This window comes from Gigantopelta aegis, chromosome 12 (genome assembly GCF_016097555.1).
Source record: "Gigantopelta aegis isolate Gae_Host chromosome 12, Gae_host_genome, whole genome shotgun sequence".
Lineage (NCBI taxonomy): Eukaryota > Metazoa > Mollusca > Gastropoda > Neomphalida > Peltospiridae > Gigantopelta > Gigantopelta aegis.
In genome coordinates this window covers 21,592,824-21,602,290 of record NC_054710.1, presented here as the reverse complement: position 1 = coordinate 21,602,290, position 9,467 = coordinate 21,592,824, and the positions used below count along the sequence as shown (strand labels likewise).

General features: G+C 36.7%; 1 protein-coding gene across 4 annotated transcripts in view; it reads left to right on the top strand.

Moving 5' to 3' along the window:
* The first annotated feature begins 3,702 nt into the window (after window positions 1-3,702).
* Window positions 3,703-9,467, top strand: part of LOC121385783 (neurogenic locus notch homolog protein 1-like) — a 135,992-nt gene continuing 130,227 nt past the window's right edge. For 3 of the 4 annotated variants that reach the window (XM_041516565.1, XM_041516566.1, XM_041516564.1), the window contains exon 1: window positions 3,703-3,868. The gene's annotated coding sequence lies outside the window, so the exon portion shown is untranslated. The remainder of the gene's footprint in view (window positions 3,869-9,467) is intronic. The other variant, XM_041516567.1, reaches the window with a different exon arrangement.

Below are 9,467 nucleotides of genomic sequence, written 5' to 3'. Positions count from 1 at the left end.
AATAAATTTCTACGTTCGATTCGGACTAATATATGCCATGTGTTTGTCATGTATGCCGTGTGTATGTGTCAAATATTTCGTGTGTGGTGTGTTTTATGTCTCGTATATGTCGTGTCTGTGTGTGTGTGTGTGTGTGTGTGTGTGTGTGATATGATCGACTTTTCCACTTATAAAATACACTAACTATAACCCCACCCGTGGAAAAATCCTACAGGTTATCCTGACACCGCCAGAGATAACAGAAGGCGCTCGTTCGGCATAGCCGCTTCTGCTAAACTGTGTTTTGACTGGTTCCCGAAGGAGTCATTTGGTTCAATGTGTAGCGTGAAAAACCAATGAGCAGGTATTAAACGAGAAACTGGTTGGACTAGCATTTAGTTATCAGTCGCGACACGTCCATACAGCAGGTAAGTCTCTATTTCTCTCTGTGTATCTCTGTGTCTGGCTCTGTGTGTGTGTGTGTGTGTGTGTGTGTGTGTGTGTCTCTCTCTCTGAAAAGAGAGAGAGAGAGAGAGAGAGAGAGAGAGAGAGAGAGAGAGAGAGAGAGCGAGAGAGAGCGAGAGAGGGGGAGAAAACGATTAATTGAATTGTTTTAAATGATTTTTCAAACATTTTTCAAATTTATTTTATTTATTTATTTACAAACTACTCAAATTTTGTGCGGAACTAGGGTAGTCATAGACGGCACCCGCTATCTCTGAAATGAGCAGCTTGACCAAATTACCTCCAAGAAATTACCAAGTTTCTATTTGGCTATAATCCCACGGGACAGTGGCACTTGCCAGCGCGAGCGATCACCCCACCTACCCCACCACTCCTCACCTATTCCGTCAAGAGCCGACACCTGCGCCCAAGACAGGCGTGCGCTACAACACCTGTTCTGAATGTGCAAATTAAACCCTATGTCCTGACATGTCCTGTGGTTTCTCTCTTTTGTTTGACAGATGGAACCAAACTACAATAACCTTGTGAATAGAATCTATCTAATTAGCTAGCATATTTATAAATACATCTGTCAGAATTTATTTGACATTGACAGCCACAATCAACGGGTGTTTTTATTTAAATTGTTTTTATTCATAACCAGACAGTAATACAACTGCGTGATGCATGTGCAAACTATGGAATGTGTTTCGGTGTGTTAATAAACAGACCTGGACGTTCTTTACTAGGATGTCTGTGGTCAAAACGTATGTTCGGTCTAATAGTTGATATTAACATTAATATTTCAGGTTCCCCTACTTTTTTGAAAGAAAAAGAAAGAAGTGTTTTATTTAACGACGCACTCAACACATTTTATTTACGGTTATATGGCGTCAGACATATGGTTAAGGACCACACAGATTTTGAGAGGAAACCCACTACATGAGCTACTCTTCCGATTGGCAGCAAGGGATCTTTTATTTGCGCTTCCCACAGGCAGGATAGCACAAACCATGGCCTTTGTTGAACCAGTTATGGATCACTGGTCGGTGCAAGTGGTTTACACCTACCCACTGAGCCTTGCGGAGCACTCACTCAGGGTTTGGAGTCGGTATCTGGATTAAAAATCCCATGCCTCGACTGGGATCCGAACCCAGTACCTACCAGCCTGTAGACCGATGGCCTGCCACGACGCCACCGAGGCCGGTCCCTATTTTTTTGAAGAGTATATATAAAGACGACGTATGCATATACTAATCACCAATACTAGGCCTGACAATAAAATAAAAATAAAATAAACGCCAAGGTTTGAAATTAATAAATAAAGAACGCACAGCAATAGTTACAGTTACAGTTTGTTTTGTTTAACGACACCACTGGAGCACAATGATTTATTAACTATCGGCTATTGGATGTCAAACATTTGTTAATTCTGACATTTAGTCTTAGAGAGAAAACTCTAGTAGCAAGGAATTTTTTTATATGTCCCACAGACAGGATAACGCATACGTCGGCTTTTCATATACCATTCGTGGTGCACTGGCTAGAACGAGAAATAGTCCAATGGGCCACCAACGGGGATCGATCCTAGACCGACCCGAGTGCTTTACCACTATTCGTGGCACTCATATGAGTCTAAACATATTTAGACATATTATTGTACACTAATTCTTCCTTCGTCCGACTGTCAAAGAGAACAGAACTCTGTAGCATCACTGGCCAATGCAGTCGTAGAAATCACTATATTAAAACGCAATGACCTATGAAAACCTCGCCATGAAAACAAAATTTAAGGGCGTGTTCATTTAGTCATCTAACTTAGATTATGGAGAGCGAGTTAAATGGTTGTTAATTAAAGATGGTGACTCGACTGGGACAGTGGTCCAAATAGGAGGTCTGTGCAATCATTTGTTTTCTGAATGGCCGTTGTCACTAGAGATGAGACATGGGTTCACCATTACACCCCAGAGATTTGAAAAAAATAATGGTGGGGACTACATTGAAACATAACGTAATGAGCGTATTTGTTATAATTTGACAGATATGTCCAGAAGATATATCTTATAAACTTACTTTTGGACTGACCCTCGTATTTCTGAAAATGGGTATTGCGATGTTCCCTGAAAAGTGGACAATGACATAAGAAATGTCCTGCATCTTCAGTAGGATCATTAGGATGTCCACAAACATCTAGGATCATCTTTAATATATGTTTTAAGACGGCAAGTCTGCCAGCTTCATAAGCATTAATTAGACTATAATGTATAGTGTATAATGTATAATGACTATCCATCTCCATATGTGCGTCTTTCTGTTTATTCTTATAATAGCTTTAAGATTTGATACTTCTTTTGACATTCTTTAATACATTGTGGCATAATTGTTTTTGGAAACGATCATTTGCCACATGTTCCAGTAGATTGTAAATATCACTAAAGAGCAAAGGTTACATATTCGTATAATAATGCAGAAAGTACTCTGAGCAAGTACTATTCATCATTAAACACCCGGGCGGGGCGTAGCCCAGTGGTAAAGCGTTCGCGTGATGCGCGGTCGGTCTAGGATCAATCTCCGTCAGTGGACCCATTGGGCTATTTCTCGTTCCAGCCAGTGCTCCACAACTGGTGTAACAAAAGCCGTGGTATGTACTATCCTGTCTGTGTGATGGTGCATATAAAAGATGTATTAGAACGGGATTCTTTGACTACCGTTTACCAGTATAAGGCGATCTAACCCCATATAATGTTTACCATGCACAGCACGGGTTACAGCTAGGTTAATAGGCATCATAATAATAATAATAATAATAATAATAATAATAACAATAATAATAACAGCAACAATAATAAAAATAAAATAATAATACTACTAATAATAATTATGATGATGATGATGATAATAATGATAATAACTTTTTTAGGGACTGTATCTTTAAGAATTAAATTTACTTTTACAGGCATAATGATAATAATAATAATAATAATAATAATAACAACAACAATAATAATAATAGTAGCAACAATAATAAAAATAAAATAATACTAATAACAATAATAATAATAATAATTATTATTATTATGATGATGATGATGATGATGATGATAATAATGATAATAACTTTTTTCGGGACTGTATCTTTAAGAATTAAATTTACTTTCACAGTATACGGTATCCCCTTAATTATTAGAAAGGCCTGACGAAGGATAAATTTATATTTCACTTGGCTTCACTACCGCTTGGCTTCACTACCGCTTGTATTGTTTGCTAGAAATATTTCAATTCTAAGTCGTCTGTCGGCATACTTTTAAACATTAGGTGTAGACCTAAAAGAGTTCATCTATTAAATCAAGTTCATATTTTTGAAAGAATGACGTTTCTTGGTTATAGCTAGAAACTTCCACAGCAGGGAAATATAGTACAACGATTGTACATGATATACCCTTTGGCAAGTATTAATTTTTAGTCTTGAAGTTGCATAATGGCGGCTTTGATGGAAGTCATCCTTTTTGTGTATGTAGGCTATATCTAGGGACCGCGGACACTTTTTAAATATGACAAGAATGATATTGATTGTTTGCTATACTGAAGAAATACCTTTAAAAGAATAAAAAAATTTGAAAAAAAAAAAAAATTCAAGTAGCCCCGACTCCCCCCAAAAAAATTTGTAATCAGGGTAGGTAACTCCGTTTTGCAAAACAAAAATCAAAACCCAAAAGGTTTGGCACACTCAAAATTGTAGGAATGTATTCATTATTTTCAAATAAAATACCTTCAGTACCATTAATATAATCTTTATAATCGACTAATTGGTCATTATAATACCCATCCACCCCCAAAAGGGGTTCAACATAAGAAAACGGCCATTTTTGTTGCATAAGCATATATCATACAACATGTGGAATGTAATAAAACTCATTTGTACATTACAAATGAACATTACCATCATCGTCATGTGTTATATGTAACTCCTCATTCGTTACCCGCATTATCACAGCATTCAATTGTACAGAGTAGAGAGCATCAGTCGGCCATGGAAAAAAATGATATACAGGTCAATGGTCAATATGTAAGAGGACATTATGTGTACCCTTAATGTTGTATCTCTGTCAAAATGTCAACTTGTGTGTGTGTGATATATATGAGAGATAGAGAGAAGTGAGACAGTGAAAGAGGGGGAGAGAGGAAAAGAAGGACAGAGCAAGAGAGATAACAGATGTATGTGTTAGGTTTTGGGAAATTGAGTTTCTTCATAATTACAAAATTTGGAATAATTAGAGAATGCTTAATTGTTGTTTGTGTGGCTTATTAGCGAGCCTGTCTTTTGATTTTTTAAAAATAAGTTAGTGGCATTAAAAAACAAAATTACATCACCCATGCTGTGTTATTGAGACAATTATATACAGATTTAGTGCTGTCAAAGGTGTGCAAACAGTGGTTTAATTGGTGAAACGAAAAGTCGTAGAATACATGGTTATGATTTTAAAAAGTGTTTTTTTACACATTAAGTATAATGTCAAAGTTGACATTTTTACCTAGGTACCACTTTAATTGATTACAGCCAGTGCTCCACAACTGGTGTAACAAAGGCTGTGGTGTGTACTATCCTGTCGGTGGGATGGTGCATATAAAAGATCCCTTGATGCTAATAGAAAAAGAATAGCCCATGAAGTGGCGACAGCGGGTTTCCTCTCACAATATCTGTGTGGTTCTTAACCATATGTCTGACGCCATATAACCGTAAATAAAATGTGTTGAGTGTGTCGTTAAATAAAACATTTCCTTACTTCCTTCCACTTTAATAGTTGATATTTTGACTTGACATTTTTTCCAGTGACATATTGTCCTACATCCGTTAATTATAAAGATGTGGTTATAGGGATTATTTTTATGTGATTCCCTAACAACAGATGTGTCAGGGCCACAATAAATGTATTCATAATAACAAATCATTGAAAATGTAAACAAATATCCGCCATCTTGGATTGTAGTAAACAGACAAACAGGAAGATGTTGTTAACGGGCGATCACAGTTATACTATAAATCAAAACATCTAAATTTTGTCATGTACTGCAAGAGTAATAAATTAAATATAATTACCTCACAAAAATAAATACTTGCAATAACGACAACAATACTATTTTTCAATAATTAAATGCGATATCGCTACTTTTTCACTTTGCCACTGAATAAAACGTAAAGTGGCAAGTAACACGAGTTCTATATTTGTTATAAAGTTTTATCAATGTATTTTACACCTGTTATAAGTACTGGTATTCTTCCAATATTAAACAATAAATGTTTTATAGACGTTAACTAACATGTACTTTTCAAACCTTGCATTCGGCAATGGTGTAACGGATGTGAGTGGCGCTACCAGTCTTCCGGTGCGGTCTCTACTATATCGGGGTTTCTGCCAGAGGGTAAAATGAGTATGGCGCCATAACCAAATATTTCTTAAGATTTTATTATTTTAAAGTTAACATTTGGACAAAATTAATTACTCTTATCATTATTGTATAATTTTCTTAACCGTAACCCAAACGTAACCCATTTTCATTCTCAGGGAAGACCCCATACAACCGTGTCCGGTGTATCGGCGCGTCCGGTGATTCGGCGCACTTGGTATTTTGCTTAAGTATGCTTAGGAAGTTGTCATGTTTTTCGGTGTTTTTAACGAATTAAAGTTCATTTCCTTTTTCAATAAGTAATCAAGTATCAACATATTTATTGTTAAGGGTGCAATTTTAAAAAAACATTAAAATTATCGATAATTATATCATAATTTCAAAATAAATCATTCACCTGTTTTTGTGTATATAAACGCTAAGTAGGTCAGCCTTGTTGATATTAAGACTGTTAAAACCAGTCTAAAAACACCTTTCCCGCATTTTTTAAATTATAGTAAACAGTATAATTTAAAAAAAAAAATCGGTTATTTTTGTTTAAACTGAAAAGGAAAACAGACAAATGCAAACAAAACGAAAGTTTTACACCTTAATTGACAGTCATTCTAGTTCACAGTTGTCTAAAAAAATAAAAGCGAAATAAGATCCATGTAGGCATCTTAGGCATCGAAACTGGGTCATGTGTGATCGTTCATTTTCATAGTAATATTTTTAACAAGACAAAACAAAAAAGTACTAAAATAATCATGGGACAATAGTGTAGCGTTTATGGGCTACAAAGTGAGGTTATGGGCGGTCTATAAATAGCGGGGTCAACGATCCACATCTACTGCGCCGAATCATCGGTCATGCAAATCGTTTTGGATACAAGGGGGTGCCAATATTTATGCACCATTTTAAAATATTTATTTACTACAGACACAAAAAAGACCTTTTTTGACGGGCGCGAGCGCTATCACACCCGTCAACACCCGTCAAATCTGACAGGTGCGAAATAACGCGCCCCAAAATTTTGTTTTGTTTAGCGGCGCCGTGTCGCCACTGCTGACAGTGGTGGCACTTACTTGGTTTTTTCTCATATGGGAGGAGCGAGTGTCTGCGCCCTTGCACTATGATAAGAGTGGTTGCCTGGTTTGGGTGGTTGTAATAAGGAGGTAACCGTTTGTCCAGGTTGTTACCTCGTTGATAGACAGGTTGGGGTTATCCTCTCTCAGTTAGGAGTGAGGTGGCGTGGGCTGGTAGTGGGTGGAGTTTGGCCAACCATTTGTTAGTGGGGGCGGGGGTGGTGGTGGGGGTCGTGGTTTTGGAGGTGGGGTGGGGGTTTGGCTCTGGACGTTGGGTTGGTTTCTCATATTGCCGGGTTTTTTTGTTGGCACTTCCTTGTAGAAGGGGCTTGGGACGGTGTTAGTAGTGGGGGTGGGGGTGGGGGTGGTGGTGGGACGGGTGGGTGGGCCTACACTATCTTTGGGCGCTGTGGCTGGCGTTTTGGTTGGCTTTTGTTGTCTAGTTTTGACTGGTGCTACTATCATTTTGGTCTTTAAGAAGAGATATCGGGTAAGCGTTTTTGCTGGGCTCCGACCTTGATGTTTGCTTAGGTTTTTGAATGATTAGAGTTGGGTTTTTTCCTACTTTGCTAATCGTTGGGGTTTTGGGGGGTTGCCTAGTTTTAATGGGTTTGGTAGCATTCCTTGTTGTTGAGTTGTTTTTGACCTCGAGGTTACCTGATGTACCCAGCTGCTCGGCGCTGTAGGTGGGCGATGCTTGACGTACTTCCATTTGGGTATCTTCTCCTATGACCGGTGTATCCGTGTGGCTTCCGAAGGAGAAGATGGCGTCTGACTCCGGAGTGTTTTTTTCTACAGCGGACGTGGTGGATTTGGGCCCTTCTTTTAGGTCAGCTACTTTTTCTGAATTGTTTGTGGCGACGTTTTTTGGACAGGAGGAAAAAACCAGTTTTTGTCTGTGCTTTTGTTTGCATGTTTGTTAAGGCGTTTTTAATGTTGTGAAGCACTGTTGCGCTAGCCGCTTTGGTCTGTTTATAATCTGGCTTGCCTGGTTTGGTCAGTGGTTCCGCTCTCGTGCTTGCAAACATCGTCTCGTGTGCCTGGTGCAGTGGTCACTGATATAAGCTGAACTACTGATATTGGGCAATTCCACGCTAAAGTGGACATGGAGTGAAAAAATCAAATGATGTTATTCCTTATATATTAAGATTGTTTTTAATGTAAAAATGTCTGGAGAATCCAAATCTGATAAGTAAAATATTGTAAAATAAATGGATGTGTTTGACTTTAGCTATTTTATGAGGATACCGTCACACTAAAAATATGACACTTCCGTAATACACACTATGAATTTATGTACAGCAGCCATGTAATTGAAGGTAATATTCTTTTTATTAGTGTTTTTGTTTTACCACTAACAAAGTACTATACTTCATAGTCCACTTTAATGAAAACCAAATTTTTTTTAGATTTAGGGGAAATTAGAAAACATAGAATCAGTTTGTAATTCCGTTACCGAAAACAAACAAAAAGTTAGATTGTATTATTCATATATATGTAATCAAGGAATCAACTCATATTCTCTGAGTATATGTTAATGAACATAATCAGACACATTTACTTTCAAATTCATACATTATTAGTAAAATTATATAGCTGTAAACATATGTAATTCCGTTACCATAGGTTTGTAATTCCATTACCGTCTTTGGTATATAGTGTCAAGAAACACTTTAATATAAACCTACATAGTACTAAAATGCTACACTCTTATCCATATACACCAATACATCAAGTGATGTAACAATAAGAATATATACAAAATCTTTTTAAAAAATCCATATGGTAATAGTACTAGTAGTGGCTCCAAATGCATTTGCGGAACACCCATAGCAAATATAAATGTCATCCATTAACAATATAGAAATTACGGAAATCTGATACACTTTAACCAAACAGTACTACTTAAAAGTTTCATTATGATGACTAAACTTCTGCAAATCCATGACAAAATTCAAGTTATAATCGAAACCTACTAGAATTATATCGGGGCTCAAAATATGAAGCAAAATATGGCCTGCCATTATTTATTTTCTAAATAGCAGGCCAAAAGAAATGTGGCCTGCTGTGAAACAAAAATGGCCTGCTGGAAATAAGACAGCACAACGTGAATGTAGGGTTTGGGACAATGTGTGGAAAATTAGGACCTCTGATATGTAGTTTAGAGCATTATAAAATTAAAATGTAACAGAATTATGAGCTCGGCCTAAGCTAAATAGAAGATGAGATGATCTTACGTACATCTGGGTTTTTTTTACAAATGATGCGATTTTAAGTTAATTTTAGCAGGTGAATGTTAATTTCACTTGCAAGATTTAAAAATAGACTTCTTTTCACTTTTTACAGGCCACTATTTCAAGGTCTGTATAGATCTTTAAACATATATAGCGTCCAGAAAGTGGAAATGTAACATAACATATTTACTTGAAGAAAACTTTAATTTTACTTTATTGACTGTACATGTATTTAATAATTTATATTTAAATGACAGGATATCCAGAAAATGGAAAGTATCATTCTAATTACCAACTTTATGCTTTTAAATGTATATAATGGACAAAAAAAAGCAACCGT